Genomic DNA, 26,833 nt, shown 5'->3' on the forward strand with positions numbered 1-26,833 from the left:
AGAGGTGGCTTTAGACTTCCTAGGACTCTATTGAACCTTAGGCTCTGATACCAAGTTTGTAACACCCCAAATCTGGTACTCGGAATGCTAAACGGTGCTCATGACCCCAAAGGACCATAAGCTAACCCATGACTGATATTTGTACCTATATACTGCATAAAATACTAAATAATACAGAAACATGAACTAAAAGTCCATAAGGTTCACATAATTAAAGTAAAATATGACATCTAAATAGGGTATGAAATACCCAAAACAAAATTGAAAATACTGAAGTCTGATACATGATAGTCTAGAAAGCCTCTAACCGACTGAACTATCTGAGTAAGGAGTTGATGGGACATGTCCCCAACTAACTCCAACTAATAAACTAATTAATGAGATAATAAAGAAGTCTGGAGCTCGTGTCTCTAAACCTATGGTATAAGACACCATAGCATAAATATGTCAGTACTTTGAATATACTGGTATGCATATGGGGTAGCTTGAATGCATAGGGTTCATACGCATGAACAATACTGGCTAACTGACTAATATAAATGTGAGAATACATGCATGCGTACATAGTAACTATATCTAAAATCATGATAACATGACTACTGAATCTAAATACTGATAACATGACATACTGATAACTGATATAACTGATAACATGAGTGACTATATCTAACAGTCCTGAATTTGGTGAAACTATCTGAGTTCCATTCTGTATCTGAGTTAACTATATCTGATAGTCCTGGATTTTGAAGAACTATCTGAGTTCTTTTATTGAGGCTGATACTGAGACTATAGGAGGTAGTCATCTAATCGACATGCCCCAAATAATCCATTATAGCTGAATTGGGTTCCAATTTATGCCCTGATTGGAAGGGTGTCAATACCGCACCATTAGTAAGGACAATATGCGAGTGACCCTAATATAATAGGTAACTCTAGTGAGAACGGTGGGAACCCTCATATAGCAATCTAAGCCACCTCATCTACCCTCATATAGTAGGCTATGATGTCTCAACCTATGCTGGCTACATAGTTCTGGAATGCAAGGATTGCTTCTAAGAATCACACCTTCACATAACAGGTGAGTTCGTATCTTTGGGTTCACTCGGTGCTAATTTCTACTCTCATCTAAATAAACACTGAACATAATTTACTGAAATAAACATGGACTGAGTTACTGAATTCCATTGACTGATGATATATTATTAATATCTGATAACTGACTGAATTCATGAGATCATGGAGATTTTCTGAGTCATAAGACTATCTGAAGTCTAAGGATTCATAGCTTGAATGAGAGTATCGTGGAAACATGACATGGCTCTAGGCACACAGCTAATATTTTGGGTAGAAGTACCCCCAGGACTCGATGGAAAAAAACTGACCAAGCATAACTTACTTGAACATATAACTAATATCATAATCCATAATACATTTATAGAAGCATTCCATCAAAACATGTGATAGGCATAACTTGTACATATATGGGGATTTCATGATATCATACTAGTTGGGCATTGTTCCTTCATCTAAGCATTTAATCAAACACATGGTAGACATAGCACATGTAGAGAACATTATACAACAATTAATCATCATGATTCATCTCTAATTTCATCATCCTAGGGTTTATTTATAGGTTCACATGAACATACATCTATATAAATCAATTCCACATAAAATTGATCACCCAACATGGATTTGAATTCAATTGATCATTCTCAACATAAACAAAACTAATCCAACATGAAATTCATAAAGAAATTCATAAACTTAAACTTAGAAAAGAGATTCTTGGTCTTCATGGACGAAAGGAGTCAATGAATGAAAACTACGCATACCTTAGTTTGTGATTTTCTGAAGATTGATGGAGAAACTTTCTTGGAATTAGATATTATATGAAAACCCTAGCTTGTTCTTGAGAGGTTTTTGAGAGAAGAGAGTGTATTTTAGGTGAAGAGTGGCTGAATCACGTGTTAAAGGGCTTAACTAGGGGTGGAAAGTTGACCCTTTTAACCCTGGACGCGTCATTTAATTTCAGTAAATTTTCCCGAACTGAACCCATGGCACAATGCGGCGCTATTGCTCCGTGTCACTGAAATTTTACAATTAGGAAACTGAGGGATGGCGCGATGTAGAGCCATCACATTGCCCCTTCTTTTATGACCTGGAACTTTGGCGCGACGCGGAGGAAATCGTGCTAAGACACTGAAAAAGGACAATTATGAATTTGGGCCCTGGCGTGATACGCCATAATCACGGACCCATACTGGAATTTGTCAAATGCCATTTCCTCTTGTGCCACAGCGCGCCACTGACTAATATGACATTGTTTTACGATGAAAACTTAAAATAATCGTAACTTCTGACTTGATTATCGGATTTGTGCGAATCTTATATAGATGGAAAGCTTATTGAATTTCCCATATGGCAAAAAGTAAAAATCTTATAAATTCCTCATGGAATAACCATCATTCAATTTAGAATCTAATACTAGACATTTATGAGATAAAATTTGCTAGGAAATATATGGGGTGTTACAGTTATCTATCTTAGTGTAAGCATGGATTGCTTGGGGGTATATGGAAAGGTCATGAATATTGAGAATGGTATTGTCTCACATTATAATAATCCCCTAGAGGTTTTCATATCAGGTAAATAAATCTTGCTATTGAAGCCAAGCTCGTCAACAAGAACATTTTGATCACTCATCCTAGTATGTGGAAGTGCTATAAGAGAGGGTCAGTGCATCTGGATCATAGTTATGTAGTGTCTCCTAAACTCAGCATTGTTAGCCCACCTAGTATTTTGAATTATGCAATTCTTTATCAGTATTTGTGTTGGTTGATGGTTGTTCATCATTGATTCTTCCATTATTCACGTATGGTATTTCCTGGGTGGTCAAGGGTTCCTTTATTTTCCTTAACAAAAGTTTCATTTGAATTTGTGGAAGATTTCCCTTACTAGAGGCATTAATTTGAGATTGAACTTGATGAGCTCTATTTGAAATAGAATTAGTAGGGTTTCACTGATAAGGTCCTCAAACGAGTAGGTTAGAGGCTTATCTAGATTTAACATATCTGCTTTAGGGGCCTTTAAGCGATTATAATTTTGTCCATCTCCCTGTCGTTTTCCTTTAGAGCCTGGATTGTTTTTTCCCTCTTTTCTATTTTTAGACAAAAGGGGATCTTAAGTTTGTAGGGGGGATATGGAATTGGAGGTAAGGGGTAAGCCCCAGAGCTTTGTACAAAAGTTGGACCCATATCCAATAATACTAGAATTTTTGGTGGGAAGAAAGGTAGACATTGGATTATAATATCCATCTTCTCGATGATCAATTATGGGGCCAGATTTCCATGAGACTGCATGCTAATAATTTTTTATCATTAAAGTAATCCATACTATAGGCCCGTAATTTGAAAAGCCATGATTGAACCCTCTATAATCCGTTATGCCAGGTAGAGTGGATTTTGAATGAGGATGAGAACTAGTTTTCACTTTACATTCAATTGGAGTGGGACTACAGTTTGGGATAAACACATTTCCAGCCAATATATTAGCTGGTAGTCTAGAGGTAGTGGCTCAGTCATGAGTCAAGTCATTTTGAGGTAAGTTTGCTATTTCCACTTGGAGTTTAAGAGAGGTTAGAGGAGTTAATTTGAGTGGAGGAGTGAAATCATAAGCTAGGAGGATTTTTGGTGGTATAATCAGAGAAGTTGGGGGCTTTTAAGCTCCTTTCATCATTACCATTATAGTTGGGGGCTTTTGAACTCCTTTCATCATTACCATTACTTTTGGTGACTACTTTTGGGTTTTCTGAAGTGAGATTAAAGTTACCGTAATTGATGTGCACCGGTAGAGTCTCTGACTGGGAAATGTTTGGGTGTTTGAAGGAGAGTGTAACGCCCTAATTTGCTGAACCGAAACACTACACGGTGCTTATGACTCCGAGGGACCACAAGCTAACCCATGACTGATATTTGTACCTGTACACTGCATAATATACTTATAGAATGCGGAAAACATGAACAATACTCCATAAGGTTCAACTAAATAGAATATCTGATAAATAATAACATCCACATAGGGTAACAAATACCCAAAACAACTGAAAGCTGAATCTAAAATCTAAACTAAATCTGAAAGCCTCTAAATACTGTCTGAAATAAGGAATTGAAGGAACATGTCTCCAACTAAATCTGTCTAGAAAAAGTAAACTGAAATAATGAATGAAATAAAATAATATCATCCTCGAATAGATGAGGACTCACTGCAACTCTGCGATTGGAATGCTACTGCTGATCTGAAACTCGTGTCTCTAAACCTATCATGTAACATGAAAGAAAGCACCATAGCACAAATGCGTCAGTACGACTGGGAGTACTGAGTATACGAGTGAGGTAGGCTAAATTCAAAAGGGTTTACATGTATGAACAATGCTAACTGACTGACTGATATGAACATAAGAGTACAAACATTCATACATAGTAACTAAAATCGTTAATACATAATATCTGGATTTGTACGCTAATACATGGTTTACTGTTATCTAACAAGACTAATACTGAAATTTTGATAACATGGATGATTGTGTCTGACAGTCCTGAATCTGATGGAACTACCTGAGTTCCATACTGTAACTGAATTGACTGTAACTGACAGTCCTGGTATACTAAAATTTGAAGAACTATCTGAGTTCTTCTACTGGGACTAAAACTGTGGGAGGTAGTTGCTTAACCGACATGCCCCAATAATGCATATAGCTAGGTTGGGGTCCAATCTCGATCCCGACTGGAAGGGTGTCAATACCGCGCCACTAGTAAGGACAGCTGTGAGTGACCCTTAGCTAGCAGGTACTCGAATAAGAATGGTGGGAACCCTAAACTGACAGGTTAAGCCACCTTATCAACCCTAATTGGGTATGTTAATATGTCTTAACCTACGCCATTACGTAGTTCTAGAACACAAAGATGACCACTAAGAATCACACCCTAAACTGGCAAGTGAGTTCCCATCCTTGGGTTCACTCGGTGCTAACTTCTACTCCCATCTGAAGAGACTGAACATGATTTAACTGGTTGTACCTGATGGAATAGTACTACTATCTAAAAATTTATTGAGATCATGAGATTTCTAAGATTTCCTAAGTCACATGACTGACTGAGTTCTATAGATCATGGCTTGACTGAGACTATCATGATAACGTGACATGGCTCTTGGTACATAGCTATATTTTCAGGTACAAGTACCCCCAGGACTCGATGGAAGGAAACTAACACACATAACTGACTTGATCATAAAATGGAGTCCACAATTCACCATATCATAAGTAGGGGATTTCATACTAAGCATAGTTCTCAATATCTTACGTATGGAAGGGAAATTCATACAACATGTGTACACTTGCATAGCTTCAATATCATGCTCAATCCATATCAAAACAACGACGCATATCAATCACGTGGAATTCATGTGAAATCATAAAGCATAGACCATAGACTTATCATTTAAGCACTATTAAATCATGGGACACAAATCTTATCACCTTAAGCATTTTATCAAACACTTTGCATGCATTCTTTTATCTTAGGTGTTTTTTCATGAATTTCCCTATTTTAAACCACATAAAGTTCATGGATTTCAACTAATGAACACATATACTTAATGAAAACACCTTTAGATATCATCTTGAAACTTAAAAAACAATCATCAACATGTACTTGGTCATATCTCAACAAGACAATCACAAAATAATATTTAAAACATGGTTCTTGAGTTCTATAAATGAAATGGATCCATAAATGAACACTACGCATACCTTAGATGGAAGATTCTTGATGATTGATGGAGGAATTTGCTTGAACTTGAATCCCCAATTGAAAACCCTAATGTGTTCTTGAGAGAAAGAGTATGTTTTGATGAAATAAGGGCTTAATTCTATGTTTTTAAGCTTATATAGGGGTGGAAAGATGACCCAAATACCCTCTAGATGCATCATTTAATATTTGTGAAAATTACCCGATTTGGGCCCCCAGCACAACATGGAGATATCGCATTGCCCCCATTTATGACCTGGAAACTCACCGCGACACTGTGGAATCGTGGATAGACACTGGAAATTGACAAACTTCATTTTGTCTTATGGCATGACGCAACGCGCCACTGACTGAAATGACGCTACTAAAACTTTAAATCACCATAACTTCTTCATCGGGTGTCCGTTTTAGGCAAATTTGGTATCAACGAAAAACTTATTCAATTATCTACAATTTGAAAGGTATAAATATGCCAAAATTCTACCTATAAACCAAGTTATTCTCGTTCAAATATTACCTATGTGAAATCACACACGAAAACTTGGTGGATTCAAAAGTTCTTAGCTTGGCTTACTCTAAGTGACTCTTATAAACATACATAACACATCATAAGCTCTATTATCACTAGGATACTCATCCTTATTCATGTACTCCAATATGAATCACAGGATATGAGGTTTCATGTGTAGGCATAACGGTTCATTTTCTAGCTTAGAAATATACGAGGTATTACAGAGAGAGAGAGTTAAGTTGGTTGTGAGACTTGTTTACCTCATCAGAGTAGGTGGTATTTTTTTGGGTATTCTTGTATTTAAAATTTGAGTATTCCTTATTTGGGCTAGAAATACCCTAGGCTTCATTTAGTAAAGTATGTTTGCCTAAGTAATTCCCCGGGCTTGTGTTCTTTAGCCCCCATTGATTAAGCCCATTACCCATTAGGCTTTTTTTGGATTTTATTTTGGGCCTTTCTTATTTAAATTTTACCCACGGTTATTTAGCCCATTGGGTAAGAGGCCTCTTGGGTTATGGATGTTTTTACCCTATCCCAAAGGTTTAAGGATTGTGTGAGTTAGGTTAGGACCTTGGTCGCTGCAAGAACTAGGAATTAAGCTCACTGATATCGCATATTAAAATATAAGTTTCTATGAACTTACCTAATGTTGTATCAAGCATTTTTACCTTGATGTGTTGGGTGGGGGTAGAGGTACTGAAACACCTAGGGTTTGGACCCTTAGAAAAAATTCCTTGAATTGGGCATTCTGACCAAGATATGGTATAGGTATGCCACTCGTATACTAGTGTATGAGTCTTACTATTCCACCTTTCCCTATTATACCATAGGTAGTGTAGTGAGGGTTACACATTATCCAAGATATGACTTGGCCTTTCCATGGTCGTATATTGGGGTACGAGTTGTACCAAGTCATGTCGTATGATGTTTAGCACTTGGCCTAGAGTGGAGTGTTTTTGGTATGGTTTGTAGATATAATTTAGGGTACTAATCATACCTTTGTGTACGAGTTAAGGGTATGTGGCCATACCTTGGGTGATGTAGGTGTCCTTGGTGAAGCCTAGGGTATGATTTAGGGTAGGCACTTATACCCTAGGGTATGATTGAGCAAGTGAGTCGTACCCTCCTACGGGTTCATCTCCAACTTTTAATTCAAGGACTCTATGTTCATTTCCTACCCCGAAACCCTCAAGTCCCCTCACTGCATAATGTATTTTAGCCTCTGAAACATCTATTTTTGTGGATCAACATTCCAAATACTCTCTCAAACATATTTTTTAAGATTTAGAGGCTAGGGTTCTAAGGGGTGTTCATCTAGATGTAAGGAGAAGTCAAGTTTCTTGATGGATCGGCTTGTTTAAGGCATGTGATTTTTTACCTTGTTATTAACTCAAAAACCATGTATTTTAAACATAGATTGATACTTTAAATGTTGAGTTTGAAATCAAATGATAAGGATTTTGTCGCCTAATGATGAGTAATGTTTGCTCTTGCTTAGACTAGTGTTTTTACATGATAGTGGTGGTGATTTGCATATATGGGAACCCTAATAATGATGATTTCTACTTTGATTTTGGCATTGGTAAAGGCATGCTCACAAGGTGTTTGTGAAATGTCTAAGAGAACTGTCTAGTCACATATTGATAATGTTTGAACTAGGGCAATGGCCCAAGAAGTGTGAATGGTTGGTAAATTGTATTGAAAAGGCATTGTAAGCCATATAATTAGTTAATGTATGACCTTGATTATTTGATGGCTAAAAAGGGGTTAAAGTCCCTAAGCATGAAATTAAAGTATTTTTAAACTAATGTATGGTATAAGATTGTTAATGAGGGATGAATGGTTCATAAGGTTCTTGATGACCATAAAATGAATTGAATTAAGGAATTGGCTTATTAAATTGTTTTTTGGATAAATGGTTCCATGAAGTCCTCGAGGTCATTATGGTGATGAAATGGTTAAATGGTTAGAGTCGTTAAGTATGAAAGTTAATGAATGTTGATGTATGGACAAAGGGTTAGAGTCTCAATCTCGACTAATGATAGTCGCGATCTTTTATGGTTAAAGTCCCTTGCCTACTAAAGTTGCTTGTGGTTAAAGTTCTTTCCTTAATAAAGTAGATTATGGTTAGAGTCCCTTGCTTAATGAAATTGCTTGAGGTTAGAGTCCCTTGCATAAATATGTCGGTTTGTGGTTAGAGTCCTTTATCTAATACGGCTTGTGGTTAGAGTCCCTCGTCTAACAAAATGGCTTATAGTTAAAGTCCCTTGCCTAATGAAAATTTATATGGTTAAAGTCCCTTTCGTAATAAGAGATGCTTGAATCTATAAGTGTGGAGGTTGGAGTTCTCTACTTCATGACTCATGCTTGAATGCATCAAGAATGCTTGTTAAGTCTTGTTTTCTTTTGGCATGTTATGAATATGTTATATATATCTATATGCATGCCCATGAATATGAATATGGTTGAATATGATGATTTGACTTGATTTTGAATGATGACCCTATTTTATCCTTATCCTTGAGTTACATGCTAGCGTTCCAACCACTAACCATCTTTGGACATTATGTCCCCACGCAATATAGGGGCCGAATCTTCTTCTTTTCTTGTGCAGTGACTAGGTGATCAAAGCGGATCATTTGTTGAATTGAAGTAGTGAGCTTCTCTACATTGGAAGTCATACATTCATAGTCTCTTATCTTTGGTCATATACTTATTTTAATTTGGTTTGGCTATTGTCGGGGGTTTGTCCCAGCATATATATATATATATATATATATAGAGAGAGAGAGAGAGAGAGAGATTGGATTTATGTAGAGGCTTATGGATAACTTTGGACATGGGGATGTTGGTTAGTACATTGATGTAAATTAAATTTTTAGACATTATCTAAGTTATGATTACTAGTTTAGTTTTCGCTACCTTGATGTATATAGTCGGAGTTCCTCTGACACTTGTGGTTAGATATGATGGTCAGTTTGGGTTGACGAGGAGATCTCTGGCTCATGTTGGGCTTGAGATGCCCATACAACATGGCCCAGTTTTGGGAAATTTCAGGTTGGTATCAGATCCTAGGCTCATGGTCAGTTGGGCGTCCATAAATCCATTCCAGTGGAGTCTCTTTTATGAGTGTGAAGCGTGCCACACTTATGAAAGAGGGGCTACAAGAAATTTAGGAATGTTTCCTTCCTTGTGTTTCTATCTCGAGCTATAGTCTAAGGTCTTAGATTTCTCTAATTTCTATTTGCTTATCTTTTAGATCATGCCTCCAAGGAGATCTGATAATCAGGCCAACTCTTTTGTCCCAACTAAGGGCCCTATGGATGAAACTGTTCCAACTTTAGAGGTCCATACTTAGGTTAAGGCTGCAGCATCTAACCATCCTTATGGGGTCCCACCTATCCCCACCAACCCTACTTATGAGAGTGATATTCCTACTCTGTCACCAGTTAGGGATGTTACTAATGCTGAGTTTCAGCGCTTTATCAACCTTTTAACTCAATTGGTAGCCTCGCAATTGGAGCATGGTGCTCCGGCAACCATTTTTTCTAAGGCCACAAGAGTTGGCCAATATATGAGATCGAACCCCCTATGTTCACGAGTACCAAGGTTAAGGAGGATTCTCAAGGTTTTATTGATGAAATGGAGAAGATCTTTCGAATTATGCATGCTTCAGAGGTTGTGGCTATTGAGTATGCTTCCTCTAAATGAAAGATGTAGTGGACCAATAGTACTATGGGTGGGAACTGTCCAGAGGTGCGGATGCTAGTTCTACCGTATGGGAGGATTTCTCTAAGGCCTTGTTGGACTGTTTCTTTCCTCAAGAGTTGAGGGAAGTAAAAGCGAAAGAGTTTGTGAACTTGAAGCAAGGGAGGATGTCTATCAAGGAGTATGCCTTTAAATTCCATCAGTTTTCTAAGTATGCTCTCGAGATGGTTTATAGCATGAGGTCTAGAATGCATAAGTTCACTTTGGGCTTGTCCTGTAAGTTAGTGCTTGAGAGCAAGGCAGCCTTGTTGATCAAGGACATGGACATCTCTAGGTTGGTTTTGTATATGCAACAAGTGGAAAAAGAGAAAAAAAACAAGTTGAGTTTAATGAAAGGCAAGGGAAGAAATTTAGACCTTCTGAGAAAAGTGGTAGAGATGGTGGCAAGTGGCTAAGAAAGAAGCTGGGGAGTTTGGGTTCTTTCTCCTTAGCTATTACTCTTTACCCAAGACTATCGGGTGATCGACGGTATCAGTTTAGTAGTGGGTTTTGAGCATCAGGATCCCAATCTCAAACTAGTGGAGCTCAGTCAGCTCCATCCTACCCACCTTGTAGATTCTGTGATCATCTTCATCATGGTTAGTGTGAGAAAGGAAGGAAAAGATGTTTTAGATGTGGTCATATTAGGGACATGCAGCCAGAGTTGGCTAGTACTCTTTACCCAAAACTATCGGATGATTGATAGTATCAGTTTAGTGGTGGGTTTTGAGCATCAGGTTCCTAATCTCAAACTAGTGGAGCTCAATCAGCTCCATCCTACCCACTTTGTAGATTTTTTGGTCAGCTTCATCATGGTTGGTGTGAGAAAGGAAGGAAAAAATGTTTTAGATGTGATCATATTAGCGACATGCATCAAGAGTGCCCCTCTCTAGCGGTTTCTTGGGCCAATAGGGCCTCTATTTCTACTTCATCGACCCCTGCATCGAAGGGTGCTATTTTTGCTTCTGCTTTTGTTTTTGGTAACGACGTTGGTCGAAATACTTTGTATAAACGTGCTACCCGCCAGGATTTAGAAGCATCTCCCGATGTTGTCATGGGTATGTTAAAACTTTTGTCCCATGTTGTGTATTATTTTCTTGATCAATGATCCACTCTTTCTTATATGACCCCATTTATGGTTGTGTATTTTGGTTTTGACCCTGAGTGTCTGTTAGTTCCTTTTTCTATTTCTACCTTTTTAGGAGGCTCTGTGGTTGCTAAGAGGGTCTATAAGGGGTGTGTGGTATATGTTAGTGGTAGAGAAACTCTTGTAGATTTAACAGTGTTGGACATGATTGATTTTAATGTTATTCGGGGTATGGGTTGGTTACACTCGTGTTATGCTTTCTTAGATTGTTGGACCCATAGGGTCATGTTTAAATTCCTTAATAAGTCGGTCATTGTATGGGAAAGGGGTTCTTTAGTGCTTAAGGGAAGATTTATCTCATATCTTAGAGCCCGAAAGTTGATCTCTAAAAGGTGTTTGTATTATTTGGTTTGAGTTAAAGATTCCAACTCAGAAGGTCCTTATCTAGAATTCATTCCCATGGTTAATGAGTTTCCCGAGGTATTTTCCAATGACCTTCCTGGTATTCCTCCCAATAGGTAAATTGATTTTAGGATTGATCTTGTTCCGAAAACTCGTTTGATTTCTATTCCCCCTTATAGAATGGCTCCGATAGAGTTGAAAGAGATTAAAGAGCACTTAAAAGACCTCTTAGATAATGATTTTATCCGTCCTAGTATGTCTCCTTGGGGTGCTCCCATGTTGTTTGTGTGCAAGAAGGGTGGTTCTATTTGTATGTGCATTGATTATCATCAGTTGGACAAAATGACCATAAAGAATAGATATCCTCTTCTTAGGATCGATGATTTGTTTGATCAACTTCAAGGTGCAAAGTATTTCTGTAAGATTGATCATAGGTTGGGTAATCATCAAATTAAGATTAGGGAGGTGGATGTCCCTAAGATCGTCTTTAGAACCCGATATGGTCACTATGAGTTCCTAGTCTTGTCTTTTGGGTTAACCACTTCCCCCACGGCATTTATGGATTTGATGAATAGGGTTTTCTTTTCTTTCTTGGACTTGTTTGTTATTATATTAATTTATGATATTTTGGTCTATTCTAAGATTGAGGTGGATCATGTTCGATCACCTCTGTGCCTGTTACAAACTTTGAAGGATCATCATTTGTATGCCAAGTTCTCTAAGTGTGAGTTTTGGTTGAAAGTTGTGACCTTCCTCGGCCATGTTATCTCTAGTAAAGGTATTATGGTAGATCCTAAAAAGGTTGCAGTAGTTAAGAAGTGGCCTAGACCTGCGACTCCAACCGATGTTCAGAGCTTCATGGGTTTATCTGATTACGATCAAAGGTTTGTGGAGAGTTTAACTATAGTTGTCCCATTGACTAATTGACCTAGAAGAAGATCAAGTTTTTATGGTCGGACGAATGTGATGTAGTTTTGAGAAGTTGAAAGATAAATTAACTTCAGCTCCATTTTTGACCTTGCTCGAGGGTAATGATGGTTTCGTAGTGTATTATGATGCTTTTTGTATTGGTTTTGGTTATGTATTGATGCAAGATGGTAGGGTAGTGGCCTATGCTTCTAGGTAATTTAAAGTTCATGAGAAGAACTACCCTACTCATGACTTGGAATTTTTAGCCGTGGTTTTTGCAGTGATGATTTGGCGACGTTATCTCTATGGAGTTCATGTTGACATCTTTTCCGATCATAAGAGTATTCAGTCTGTATTTACTCAAAAGGAGTTGAATCTTAGGCAAATGAGGTGGCTTGAATTTTGGAAGGATTATGATATGAGTCTTCATTTCCATCCGGGTAAAGCTAATGTAGTCGTCGATGCTCTTAATAGATTGTCCATGTGAAGTTTAGCCTATGTGGCTGAGGATAAGCGGGAATTGGTGAAGGAAATTCACTATTTGGCTAATCTTGGAGTTCGTCCCACGGATTATGAGGATGGTGGTGTATTGTTGCATCCGGTATCTCAATTGTGAGAATGGGGGTGAGAGGTGGGAAAGGTGAAAACTGGACTAAGTGCGGTATTTATACCCTTTCTAGGCCCATAGATGTCTCTTAAATAGACATCGGATAACTTCAGTGAATATTGATTAAGCAACCATGTGTCGCGTTCGCGACACTAGCAGCCTCAGCATATGTCGTGTAAGCAACAACGGTTTCGCATACGCAATACTCACCTATGGCACGACTATTGCTTAGGCACCAAAGGCATCATTTAAGCGATATTTGGTGGGCCTTGCCAAATCGTTTAAGAGACTTTATGATCGCTTAAGCGATACACCAACACCAGCTGAGACTTGGAATTATCTAAGTCTCTGCCAACCCCTCTGGATTCATTCAAAATCCCATATATTCAAAGAACTATGCTACCTTATCCAATTCGACATTTTGAACTCAATGGCATAGTCAAAATTTCCATCTGAGGTCATTTCAACAACAAGTGGGTCCCACACCCACTTACTATTTTTCTTAATTTTTGACCAATAAGCCGAAATGAGTTTGAGAGCCTCGGGACCCAAACCAAGGGTCCACCTAGCCTAAAATTGATGTTCTAGAGTTGTTGGAACAGTCAGAATTGGCATACAAGGTTATTTGACTGAAGTTTTTGTCTGGTAGCAAATGAACCACTGAAGGCCTCAAAACAAAAAATTGGCTCTAAAATCAAATGAACTACCCAGTAACCATACTGTCAGTTCCAGGCACTGTCAGTTCCAGCAAGTTATAAATAACTTGGGGTAGCTATAGAAAATCTTTAAATAGAAAAAATAATCAAAAATACAAAAAATAACATAAAGGGCATTTATAATATCCACTACTAAAAGAACTTTTGTTTGCAAAAGTGAAGGATTAGGATGTACCTAAAGCCTTGAACAGGTGAGGATACTGGGCATATATCTCGCTCTTAATCTCCCAAGTAGCATCCTCTATTGGGCGGTACCTCCCTTGAATCTTAACTACTGGAATGTCTCTTGTGCGCAATCGTCTGACAACAGTAGCCAATATGAGTATCGGCTCCTCCACGAAGGTCAACCGCTCATCTAACTAAATCGGTTCCCATATAAGCACGTGAGAAAAGTCAGGAATGTATCGACACAACATAGAAACACAAAAAATTTGATAGACAGTAGTAAAATCTAAGGGTAAGGCTAAATCATAAGCCACCTCACCAACTTGGCTTAGAATCTCAAAGGGTTTAATAAACCTGACACTGAGCTTGCCTTTCCTCCCGAACTTTATCACACCCTTTAATGGGTGATACACGGAGGAATACCCCATCAGAAACTCCAAACCTCAAGGCACGAAGTCTACGAATTGCATAAGCCTTTTCCTTCTCTTAGCTTCCCTTAACCTATCCTATATGACCCTGACTCTATCCAACGACTTCTAAAGCAAGTCAGTACGACAGGGTCTAATCTCGAAGTCTCGACACCATCCAATCAGGGATGATATTGCCTACCATATAAACCCCCAAGAGTTGCCATCTCAATACTCGAATAATAGCTATTATTATATGTGAACTCCACCACAGTTAAGTGTTGCTGCCATTGACCCCCAAAATCAATAACACAGGTTTGAAGCATATCCTCGAGAACCTGAATAATCCGCACCAACTTCCCATTAGTCTAGGGATGAAAGATTGTACTAAGATCCACCTGAGTACCCAACTCTTTCTAAAAAACTCTCCAAAAGCTAGAAATGAACACTAAACCCTGGTCTAAAATGATAAATAGAGGCACACCATGCAAATGGACTATCTCACTAACATAGATACGAGCCAATATCTCAGCACTAAAAAAATCTGAATAGGAATAAAATATGCCAACTTGGTCAACCGGTCCACAATGACCCAAATACTATCAAAACCATGAAAAGTACGAGGCAAACCACAAACTAATTCTATGGCAATCCACTCCCATTTCTACTCAGGAATGGGCAATCGTTGAATCAAGCCACCAGGTCCTCGATGCTCAGCCTTCACTTGCAGACAACATAGACAACGAGCTACAAAATCTACCATATCTCTCTTAATCACTCCACCAATAATGTTGTCTCAAATCTCTATACAAATCTTAGTTGTACATGGGTGAATAGAATATCTGGAGTTGTGAGCCTCATGCACAATCAATTGAATAAAGTTATTGACCCCTAGAACATAATCCAGCTACCAAATCTCAAAATACCCTCAGAATGTATAGAAGCCCTCTTGGATTCATCACTCAACACCTGATCAAAGATGATGCAAAGCCTCTTATCCTCAAACTGATGACTTTGAATCTGCCCAAACAACATAGACCTTGCCTCAACACTAGAAAGAATCCTCCTTGGGTCTAAAATATCGAGTCACACTATCAAGTTGTCTAAGGACTAAATGTGCCATGCCATCGGCCTTTGACAAACTGAAATACAAGCCAACCTACCGATAGTTACCGCCTTCCAGCTCAAGGCATCCGTAATCGTATTTGCAATGCCCGAATGATACAATATAGAAATTTCATAATCCTTAAGCAACTTTATCCATCTACGCTACCTAGAATTAATCTCTCTCTAGGTCATAAGATGTTGAAGACTATGATAATCCATGAAGATCTCACAATGCACACCATAAAGATAATACCTCCAAATCTTAAGCTCAAAAACTACCATTACCAACTCCAAATCATAAGTGGGATAGTTACGCTCGTGCACCATCAACTGCCTCAATACATAAGCAATAACACAACCCTATTACATCAGTACACAACCCAAATTAATACCAAAAGCATCATAATATACAGAGAATACCTCATCCTCAACAAGATTGACCAAACTAGGATTTGAAGTAAAAAACCCTTGATCTTTCCAAAGCTTGACTCAGACTCCTCAAACCACTGAAAAGGAACCTCCTTTTCAAGTTAATTCGGTCATCGATGCAGCAATAGTAGCAAAACTCTCAACAAACCGCCTATAGTAACTGGCCAAACCAATAAAGCTATGAACCTCCAATAGAGATGTAGGTCTGTACCAATCTTAAATAGCCTCAATATTCATCGAGGATAGATGAATAGTTATTTTGCCACTCATTAACACTCAACATTTATGCACGTTACCTTATTTGAATGAATAAATGAGACATATATATGAGTAAATGAACTAATATCCACTCTTTACATACATAGAGTTGAAGAGATAGAAAGAAGTGGAATAGAGTTTAAAATTATCAAAATGAAGCAAGAAAAGTGCAGCTGAAGACCTAGAGCAGAAGGGCCATAGTTACCACGATCGCATTCAGCTAATCGCAATCACGACAGTCAAGCAGGCCAATCAATTGCAGTTTCATAAATCTATCATAGTCATGGTTACAATCGCGGTAGACGTAGCCACAGCCAAGCTGGTATGATTGCAGCTTAGCAAAAGAGTTCAGCCTAAAGGAAAATCCAGAAATGCACGTGGCTGATACCAATTTGGCAAAAAGACCCAAACCCTAGAATTATTAATCATATTCCATCTTTCTTAATTTTAGGTTTAGCTCTTAAGTTCATAGACTCCATACTTGGAGAAGAAAATATTGTATAAATTTTGGGTGAAAAATACATTAGAGACTTTCTAAGTAGAGGGTTAGCTCACTTACATTGTTGATTTATGGGAGTTCCAAGTTTGCAGTAACATTTACTTAATCTTAAACAAGCCATTTCAATGGAGATTTGGGTATATCTATAATTATTTATCTTATGTGTAGCTAAATCTCCCTCTTGGGGTTATGTGTAAATAGGGGTTAAGAGTGTGTGTGGTTTGTTATTGTTAGCTTCTATTTGGTAGTTCATGTTTATGGGTTTTATCATTGCTATGCTAACTTGGTTAGGATTTATGGGTGAAAGCCCCAAATACCCACATGGATTTGATGAGTAAAAGCTCCATACTCTAGAAAGCTCAAGAAGGGTTTAGGTGAACTTTAGGAACCCACATCATCCTTGAAAGAGGGATGTGTAGGCCAAAGCAATGATAGACAATTACGTGTGTAGTTTGCTAAATTTTCACTATCTTAGACATAAAGGTGATTGTGAAGATAACTATACCATGGTTATAATCCTAGAAATAGGGATGCCTAGATTGAGGTTGTGGCTACCAATTGTTGAACACAACCGTTAGGTATTCGAAAGAATCAATGGGTGAAAGTTTGGTGTTTTGTTGAAAGACTAGCATAAACCTATAACCAAACCTTCCCACACTTGATCTACTAATAATGAAGTTAGTTATTAGCATCCACATGTCACTCCCTTAGTAATACATAATCCAAAGATCCATGCATAATAGTTAAAACACTAATTATTCATAGCCCCAAATTTATACTAGAAAACCCTAAAAAGAAACATTAGTGTAGACACTTGTCTCCCCCATTTTTATCTTTTTGTACCGTTGGTTTGAATTTAACTTGTATCTATTATATCGAATTAACATAATTGCCACTCACATCATTCCTCATGGATTCGACCCCGACTCCAAAGTTGGGTAAATATATTAACGACAACCGCCTTGCACTTAAATTAACGTGTAAGTTGAGCATTATCAAAAATAGCATCGTTGTTGGGGAACAATTTGGTGTATTGAGTTAGTTTGGGATTTTAGCTTACTTACTTTGGTTCAAACTTATAATATTTGTTTGTTATTTTCTTTTGTTTCATGTGTTAGGTAAATTTTAGTTTTGTTTATTTGTTACTATGGCATCTTTGAATGAATATGAGTTTGGTGGTTGGAAATCTTATCTTGATAAACTATGTCCATATTATGGTGGAGCTCATTTTTGGCAAAATTATAAATATGCTCTACGGAAAGAGATGTGTGCACCATCTCAATCCTCTTAGGAGTATGATTGTTCCTTATGTGGTGATCGAGATAAACATTGGAGCGATTGTCCAAATTCCCCCTCCCCTCGTTAGACTAACCCAAATTCTTTGTATGAGCTTTATAGGTCTTATGGTGAGAAAAAGGATGAAAAATGTGTGAGATGCAATAATATTGAAGTAATACTTCAACTTATCTTGGATCGGGTAGAAACAACGGGGGATAAAATACAACTCATGCATCAAGACATGGGGGCATGTAAAGAGGAAATCAAAAGGATAGAAGAAGTGGGTATGGAGGCTAATCTTTCAAATACCATGGGTATGCCTACTCTTCCACATGAACATAATGTTGAAGAATCCTCGATGATTTCCCAACCAATCAAACTAGTCATAAAAGATAATGCCAAGATTACGGAAATGGTACTAGTGTCGGAAGAAAAATTTAAGCAAATCCTTTATGAAGGCTCTAGTCCATTTTGAGGCAACAATATCCAAACGGATGCAACTCCGAAATTAGGAAAAAGACCTCACCCAAACCACTTTTCAACATATGATTGGTGGATATGATGAAAGTCAAACCACCCAAGCAAATGATGAATTTTGGAAATGAGGAGGGAAATCCCTACATTATGGAGTTTGTCATTCCAAAAGGGCAAAATGAAGCCCCTGACTTGAAATCCAATAAATGCAAAATTCAGTGTGTAACAAGTGAATTTTTTATGTTGTCACCAATACCCAACGAGCCTATTAGAAAGTTTGATGTGAAGTTGGGTAAAAGGTTTAAATATTCAAAGTGGCGAGATAGAAAATATTTCATTGTGTCCCCATCTTTGCCCAAAGTACCTCGAAGATGTATTGATTTAAAGTTGGGCTGCCGATTCAAGTCTTCAAAATGGAGACATAAAAGATAGGCAAAAGATGTCGTACCATGACTTTAACTAAGGCGCTTCTTAGGAGGCAACCCAAGGAATTTTTCTTGATGTTTTCTAATGCTTTTGGTTCAATTTTTAGCTTATTTTTGGGTGTTTATAGGTGATAACACAAGTTGGAATGGGTACCTCAAGAATGAAACCCCGGATAAGTTTATTAGACTTTCACTTCATCACTTTCCTATCTTAAGTAAGCTTACAAGGTATGATCATTAAATTATAAATGATGATCACATCTCATGATTTCTTTTGGTTTGAATTTAAGTCATCTGAGCTTAATTTGGTAGAATATGATTGTTAGGATGAAGATTTTTGAATATGTGCCTGGTCTCAAATGCTAAGTTGCAAAATTCTTGTTTTTATACACTACTGCACACCATGTGTTTGATGAAATAGACACTTGAGGTTTGTTTGCTTAATTGAGTAATGGTGATTTAATTGGGTTAGTATGATTAAAAGAGGTGTAGTTGGCGATAAAGTGGTGCATTGGGCTTGTTCACATGTGTTGTTATTTTATCTATTTAAGCTCGTACTTTTCATGCACCCCACATGTTTGTTAAAATGTCAATAAGAGAGAAATGCATTATATGCTTGTAAAGGTTAACGTGAACTTTCTTGAGGCATTGTGAGATCATTTTTGGAGTATAGCTTTGAGTTCAATTGATCTTAAAAATGGGATAATCGATGGTTTTTGGTTGAATTTGTTTGTGAATATACAGTCCATGGTGTGATTAATTAGTGTCTGGGTGAAGTCTAAGTAACCGAGAGACATGAATGCTTGCCTTACCATATGATAGATTGGATGACACCATTCTTAAGGGTATAGGGTCATTTGTGTTCCTATTGGTGCCATGAGTGTTTTATGAGCTAAATGGCTAATATGTGAAATTGTGAGGAAAGAATCCCATAAAGTGTAAAGATAATGTTTCCTTGCATTCACCTAAGTTTTTCTTAAATTGTTTAGGAAGAAGCAAAGGTTCAAAAAGGCTTTCCAAATGTCATTGGCAAGAAAACAAATGATTTTGAGAAAAAAACAAAAATATTGTTTTCTTTGTGCAAAAGATCAAGGATGTTTTTTAGCTTTCTTTTGAGTAAGACCATTAAATTCTATTTTTGGCTCTCTCCTTACAAGGATGATTCCTTGACTCGGAGTTACTTATTAAGCTTAAATTTCTCAAATTGGTTGGGATATTAACTCTTTTCTCTTTGAGTATGATGTCATATGTGGTGAGAGTTTTGAATAATTCTTGTACATATGTGTAGTCTAGAACTTTCCATGAGTTCAAAAATAAATCCTAAACAAGTGTGGTTTGGAGAATGACCCGAGGCTATTTTTTTACCCTTCACATAGCCAAAATTCCACCTTAACATTTTTTCCTAGTTAACCCCTTTGAGCCTTTATGCCCATTTTTCTTTATTTTGAAATAATAACCTTGCTAAAACACCTAAGCCACTTTTAAAATATTATATTTGGCTCCTTTGATGCATTGGATGATTCAAAGTAATGGAATGTAGGCGAAAGCCTATGTTTGGGGGGGTTAATGTGATGTGCTAAGATTAGCAAAGAAAGATGTATGTAAGGTGGTCAAATCATGTACTTAAGTAACAAGAGACATAATTGATGGTAAAGTTGTTTAGCTTAGCCCATAAAATATTATGAGAAATGAGGATAATGAGGGGGCTAAGAAGCACTTAAAGTTAGAAAGTCTCTTGAAAAAGCCAAAGAAATGAAGAAAGAAAATGGTGGCTTTGAATTGTTTTGTAAATGCTAAAAAAAGGAAAATATGGGAAATGATTTGAAGGAGGATAAGGTCGAGTTTGAAAATCTTGGGGTAGAACGGGTTGGGAACTTGCATTGAATGAGGTATTTTAGTCACTTGATCCATAGATATTCCTTCCCCGCACTTTAAACCTTCATCTTGACCCGCAAGACCTTGGGTATTTCAAACTAGGTAAGTCTACATTAGTGGCGAAAAACACAAAGTGCAAGTGTATGGTTCTACTCATTATACTTGACTTTTTTTGCAAGAGTGAGTGTAAATTCTTTCATTATTTGAGTTCCTTAAGAAATTTCAATGTCTTTTGTGTGTGTGGAGCTAACTCTTGCTTGTGAGCAGCATCAATACTTTGAAGTAGAGGGTGAAATCTTACTCTCGATTTAGGTAAATGGGTGAAGTAAGTTGCATTGTGAAGATGGAGAAAATTTTTGAAGATTTTGTATTTCCTCTTAAGATGTTTTGTTGATTTGGAAGATTCATTTGATACAAACTTACATCCTTGCTTCATAATATGTGCTTATTGAAAGAATTCGGTTCACTCATTGCCATGACATGTTTGGAAAGTCTTTGTAGAGCTTTGTTAGATTAGTCCTTTAGTATAGTTTTCTTTTGGGTGAAATTGAGTTAAATACCCTATCTTGTTGAATTGTTCTTGGTTTCTTGAGGACAAGCAATAGTTTAAGTTTGGGGGTATTGATAAGTCATCAATTTGACAACTTACTAGCATTTTTTTAATCCTAAACTATCATGATTTTTCATTGATTTGTTGTTACTTTCTTACTAAATGCTCATTTGTGTAGGTAAAATTGAAATGAAAAGATGAGCAAGGAAATTTGATAAAAAATGAGCTAAGGAGAAGTTGAAAGAGAAGAAATGTGAGCAAAAAGAACAAAAGCTAAAATTGCAGGCCTAAGAGTTGACCCTCAGTTACCGCAATCGCGGCCTGAGGGTCGCGATCGCAATCAGTAAATAAGTCAAGCGGAGTGTAATCGTGAAATGACTACCATAATCGCAGTGTCGCGATCGCGGTCCAAAGATGGAAATCGCAGTAGCACAGAAAAGTTTCAAGGGTATTTTTATAATATTTGGATAATGTGGAATTGGGGCTTAAATAGGGGTTTTTAGTTCATTTTTCACATCATCTTTTATCATACATATTATGCTATCTTTAGTTTAGGGTTTATCACTTGGAGATTGGAGCTTGGAGCTTGAATTTATACTAATTTGAGGCAAGAATTAATTAGAGAAACTCCAAAGTGAAGGACTGGCAAATCCCATTGAGGATTCATTGGAATTTAAAGTGTGGTTTGCATTCTCTTTATTTTTCATGAATCAAGTTGATGGATATTGTCGTCTATTTTTGTTTATTATCTTTATGAGTTGCTAGTTCTTCCTCTTGGGATTATGTTAGGATAGGGTGCATTTATGTGTGGGTTGTGATTCATTTGTGAATATGCTAATGTATTGGTGTTGGATTCTATTATTGCTTGAGTAAATTGATTGATATTTTATTGGTGAAAGCCCTAAATACCCAAAATGGGTTTGTGGGTGAAAACCCCAAGCTCTTGAAAGCCTTAAATATCCTTGAAAGAGGGGTTTGGGTGAACTTTAGGAACCCTCATCATCCTTAAAAGAGGGATGTGGAAACCAAGGCAATAATAGACAATCATTAGGTTTAGTTTGCTAATTTTCACCATCTTAGACATAAGGGTGAATATAAGGTTGACTATCCCTTGGGTACCATCCTAGAAATAGGGGTGCCTAATTGAGGTATTGGGTGGCTTTAATTGACACACTCGATAGGTACTCGAAAGAGTCAATGAGTGACATTCTTTGAGGTTTTGTTGAAGAACTAGCCTCAAAGATTTTAAACCTAGTCTACCACATCATCAATGATTAGAATTTAAACCGAATTATCATCTTCCTATGCATAAATTGCCCCTATGAAAGCATAGTCCCAAGATCCATTTTAATTGATTATACTCTAATTATTCTTAGTCTTGAATTAGTCGTTTAGAAGCCCAAAATTAATCATATCTTTGAAAATGTGTAAAACCCCCCAATTTTTATATCTTTGTATCTTAAGTTTGAATTTAGTAAGTACTTTCAATTTGAACTTACCCATTTGCCACTTACACTATTCCTCGTGGATTCGACCCCGACTCTTGTTGGGTTATTATATTGACAACGACCGCCTTGCACTTAAATCAATGTGTAAGTTGAGTGTTATAAGGGATACCATAATCCTATCCTTAGACTCCACATGTCCAAGGAATGTAACCGACTTAAGCTAAAATGCACACTTAGAGAATTTGGCAAACAGCATATGGTCTCACAAGGTTTGGAGCATAATCCTCAAATATTGTATATTCTCCTCTCTACTTTTCGAATACATAAGGATGTCGTCAATGAACACAATCACAAAGTGTAATACCCCGAATCTGGTACCTGAAATTCTACACAGTGCTTATGACCTTGACGGACCACAAGCTAACCCATGACTGATATCAGTATTTGTATACTACATAATATACTGTATAATGTAGAAACATGAACTGAAAGGTGGTTAAAAACTGTAACATAAAATTTGTTAAATCATAACATATGGATAAGGTATAAAATACCCAAAACAACTAGAATAAACTATCTGAAATGTGATGGTCTTGAAAGCCTATAACTGACTAAACTGTCTGAATAAGGAGTTGATGGGACATGTTCCCAACTAACTCCAACTAATGAAATAAATTAAATAATTTGATAGTAAAGTAATAATCATGTCCTCGAAGGATGAGGACTCACTGCTAACTGACTGTTGATATCTGGAAGCTACTGATGCTTTGGAGCTTGTGCTTTGGAACCTATGGTATAAAACACCATAGCGCAAATGCGTCAGTACTATGAATGTACCGGTATGCATGTAAGTTAGGATGAATGCAAAGGGTTTACATGCATGAACTATACTAACTGACTGGATAACATAAATGTGAAATTGCATGCATGAATACATAGTAACTATATCTGAGATCATGATAACATAAATTTACTGATAACTAACATGGCTGATAACTGAGTTTTGATGACTGATATAACTGATAACATGAGTGACTGTATCTGACAGTCCTAAATCTGATGGAACTAGCTGAGTTCAGTATTGTATCTGAGTTGACTATATCTGACTGTCCTACAATCTGAAGAACTATCTGAGTTCTTTTATAGATACTGATACTGAAACTGTGGGAAGTAGTTATCTAACCGACATGCCCCTAATATGCTTTTATGGCTGAGTTGTGGTCCAATCTGTAAACCCAATTGGAAGGGTGTCAATACCGCGCCACTGGTGAGGACAATCTGTGAGTAACCCTCATATAACAGGTAACTCTAGTAAGAATGGTGGGAACTCTCATATAACAGGTTGATCCACCTCATCTACCCTCATATAACAGGCTATAATGTCTCAACCTACACTGGCTATGTAGTTCAAGAATGTAAGAATTGCTTCTAAGAATCACACCCTCATATAACATGTGAGTTCCCATCCTTGGGTTCACTCGGTGCTAACTCCTACTCCCATCATAATAGACACTAAACATAGATTACTTAACTAAACTGGACTGAATTAACTGAATTCCATTGACTGATAGAATAGTACTGAGATTACTGAATTACTGAGATTTCTTAAGTCACATGACTGACTGAGTTCTATGGATCATGGCCTAACTGAGGATATCATAAAAACATGACACTAAAGCTAGGCACACAGCTATATTTTTTGGGTACAAGTACCCCCAAGACTCGATGGAAGGAAACTGATGAGGCATGACATTCTTAAATACATGACCAACATCAACAATCCATAATACAAAAATAGGAGATATTTCATGGGCATTTGATTAGCATTGCTTGGTACGTGAATAAGATTGCATGTATACATAGTATAATTCCGTAAGGCTAACTCATGAGCAATCCAACAAACAATTTCAATACACAAGAATAACATGGAAGTCATTTTGGATCACAATTTAGCTATAGTGCATAATTTCTATCCTCCTAGGCATTTTATCAAACACCTTGCATGCACCATTAGGGAATAGGCCTAATCATCAAACTGACACATTATAAATAACTCAATTTATGGATTTCATTCACTTACTAATGTAGTTTCATGAAAAACACAAATATTCCAACGTGGGAATCATATAACAAGCTAAACATAGTTACAATCAACCCACAACATAAATATCATGATTTGCAATTTGAAATAAGGTTCTAAAGCTTTATGGATGAAAGGAATCCATAAATCAACACAACACATACCTTAGTTCTTGGTTTAGCGAAGATTGACGGAGAGACTTTCTTGAAATTGAAATCCTAGCTTGTTCTTGAGAGAAATTTGAGAGAAACTAGTATATTTTGTGTGAAGAATGGCTAAATCATGTGTTAAAGGGCTTAAATAGGGGTATGAAATTGACCCTTTTAATCCTGGACGTGTCTTTTAATTTTAGTGAAAATTCCCGAACTGAACCCCTAGCGCGATACGGCACTGTCGCATCGTGTCGGTGGAATTTGACAATTGGGAAATAGGGGAATGGTACGATGCGAAGCCATCACGTTGCCACTTCATTTACGACCTGGAAGTTTGGTGCGATGTGCCACTATTGCGGACCCCTACTGGAATTTGACAAATGCTATTTTCACTTGTGGCGCGGTGCGCCACTGACTAATATGGCGCTGTTTTACGATGTGAACTTGAAATAGTCATAACTTCTAACCTAGTTATCAAATTTAGACAAATTTTATATCGATGGAAAGCTCATTGAATTTTCCACATGAAAAAAGTGAAAATCTTAAAAATTCCCCATGGAATAAATATCATTCAGTTTAGAAGCTAATACTTGACATTCTTGGTACGAAATTAGTTAGGAAACTTTGGGGTATTACAATATCTCCCCCTTGGAAACATTCATCCTCGAATAAGACTGACTGAGATGGTAGAAATGATGAGTTGTAGTATATACTGAACATGAACAACTGAAACATGGATGACATTTCTGATTTATACAGAGCATGCATATCTGATGCATGATTTTATGACTTAACTGACTGATGAACACATGACTGTGATTTCTTATAACTGAGTTTCTCACTAGGAGAATGCATGTCTGATGCATGAACACATGACTAATCTGATGCATGAACATATGACTGAATATGCAATGGTACTTAGGACCAATTTTATAATAGAATTCTAAACATGAGATTGATACTACATCATAACTGAAATCTGAACATGAACTGAAAAGCTTAAGAAGGACTATTACCTTGAGCTAGATCTGAGTTAGCGGAGAAGAGGTGAGGATACTTGGTTCGTATATCTTCTTCAGCTTCCCAAGTAGCTCCCTCGACAGAATGTTTTCTCCAAAGAACTTTGACTAGAGGGACTTCTTTGTTCCTAAGTCTACGAGTCTGGTAGTCTAGAATTTCGCCTAGAGTTTCCTCATAAGAGAGGTTGTTCTGAACATCTATGCTCTGAATAGGGACGACAACTGTTGGGTCACCTATACACTTCTTGAGCAAAGAGACATAGAAGACTGGATGAACTGGGGCTAGATCTAAAGGCAATTCGAGCTCAAAAGCTACCTTGATGAAGCGACTAAAAATCTTGAAGGGGCCGACATATCGGGGACTGAGCTTTCCCTTCTTGCCGAACCTCTTCACTCCTTTCATGGGAGAGATCTTTAGATTGACATAGTCACCAATCTCAAACTTGAGATCCTTTCTACGAACATCTGCATAAGACTTTTGTCGGCTTTGAGCAGCCCAGAGTCTTTCTCTGATCAACTGGACTTTTTCTAAAGCATCGAATACTAAATCAGGCCCTATGACTGAGGGCTTACTAACTTCGAACCAACCGACTAGAGATCTGCATCTTCTACCATAGAAAGCTTCGAACGGAGCCATCTTAATACTAGAATGATATTTGTTGTTGTATGCAAACTCAATCAAAGGCAAGTGGTCATCCCAACTACTCTTGAAATCAATTGCACACGCTTGCAGCATATCTTCTAGAGTCTGAATGGTCCTTTCTGCTTGATTATCTGTCTGAGGATGGAAATCTGTACTGAGATGAACTTGGGTACCAAGACCCTTTTGGAATGCTTTCCAAAAATGAAAGGTGAAGTAAGTACCTTTGTCTGAG

Source organism: Capsicum annuum, chromosome 4 (genome assembly GCF_002878395.1).
Source record: "Capsicum annuum cultivar UCD-10X-F1 chromosome 4, UCD10Xv1.1, whole genome shotgun sequence".
NCBI lineage: Eukaryota > Viridiplantae > Streptophyta > Magnoliopsida > Solanales > Solanaceae > Capsicum > Capsicum annuum.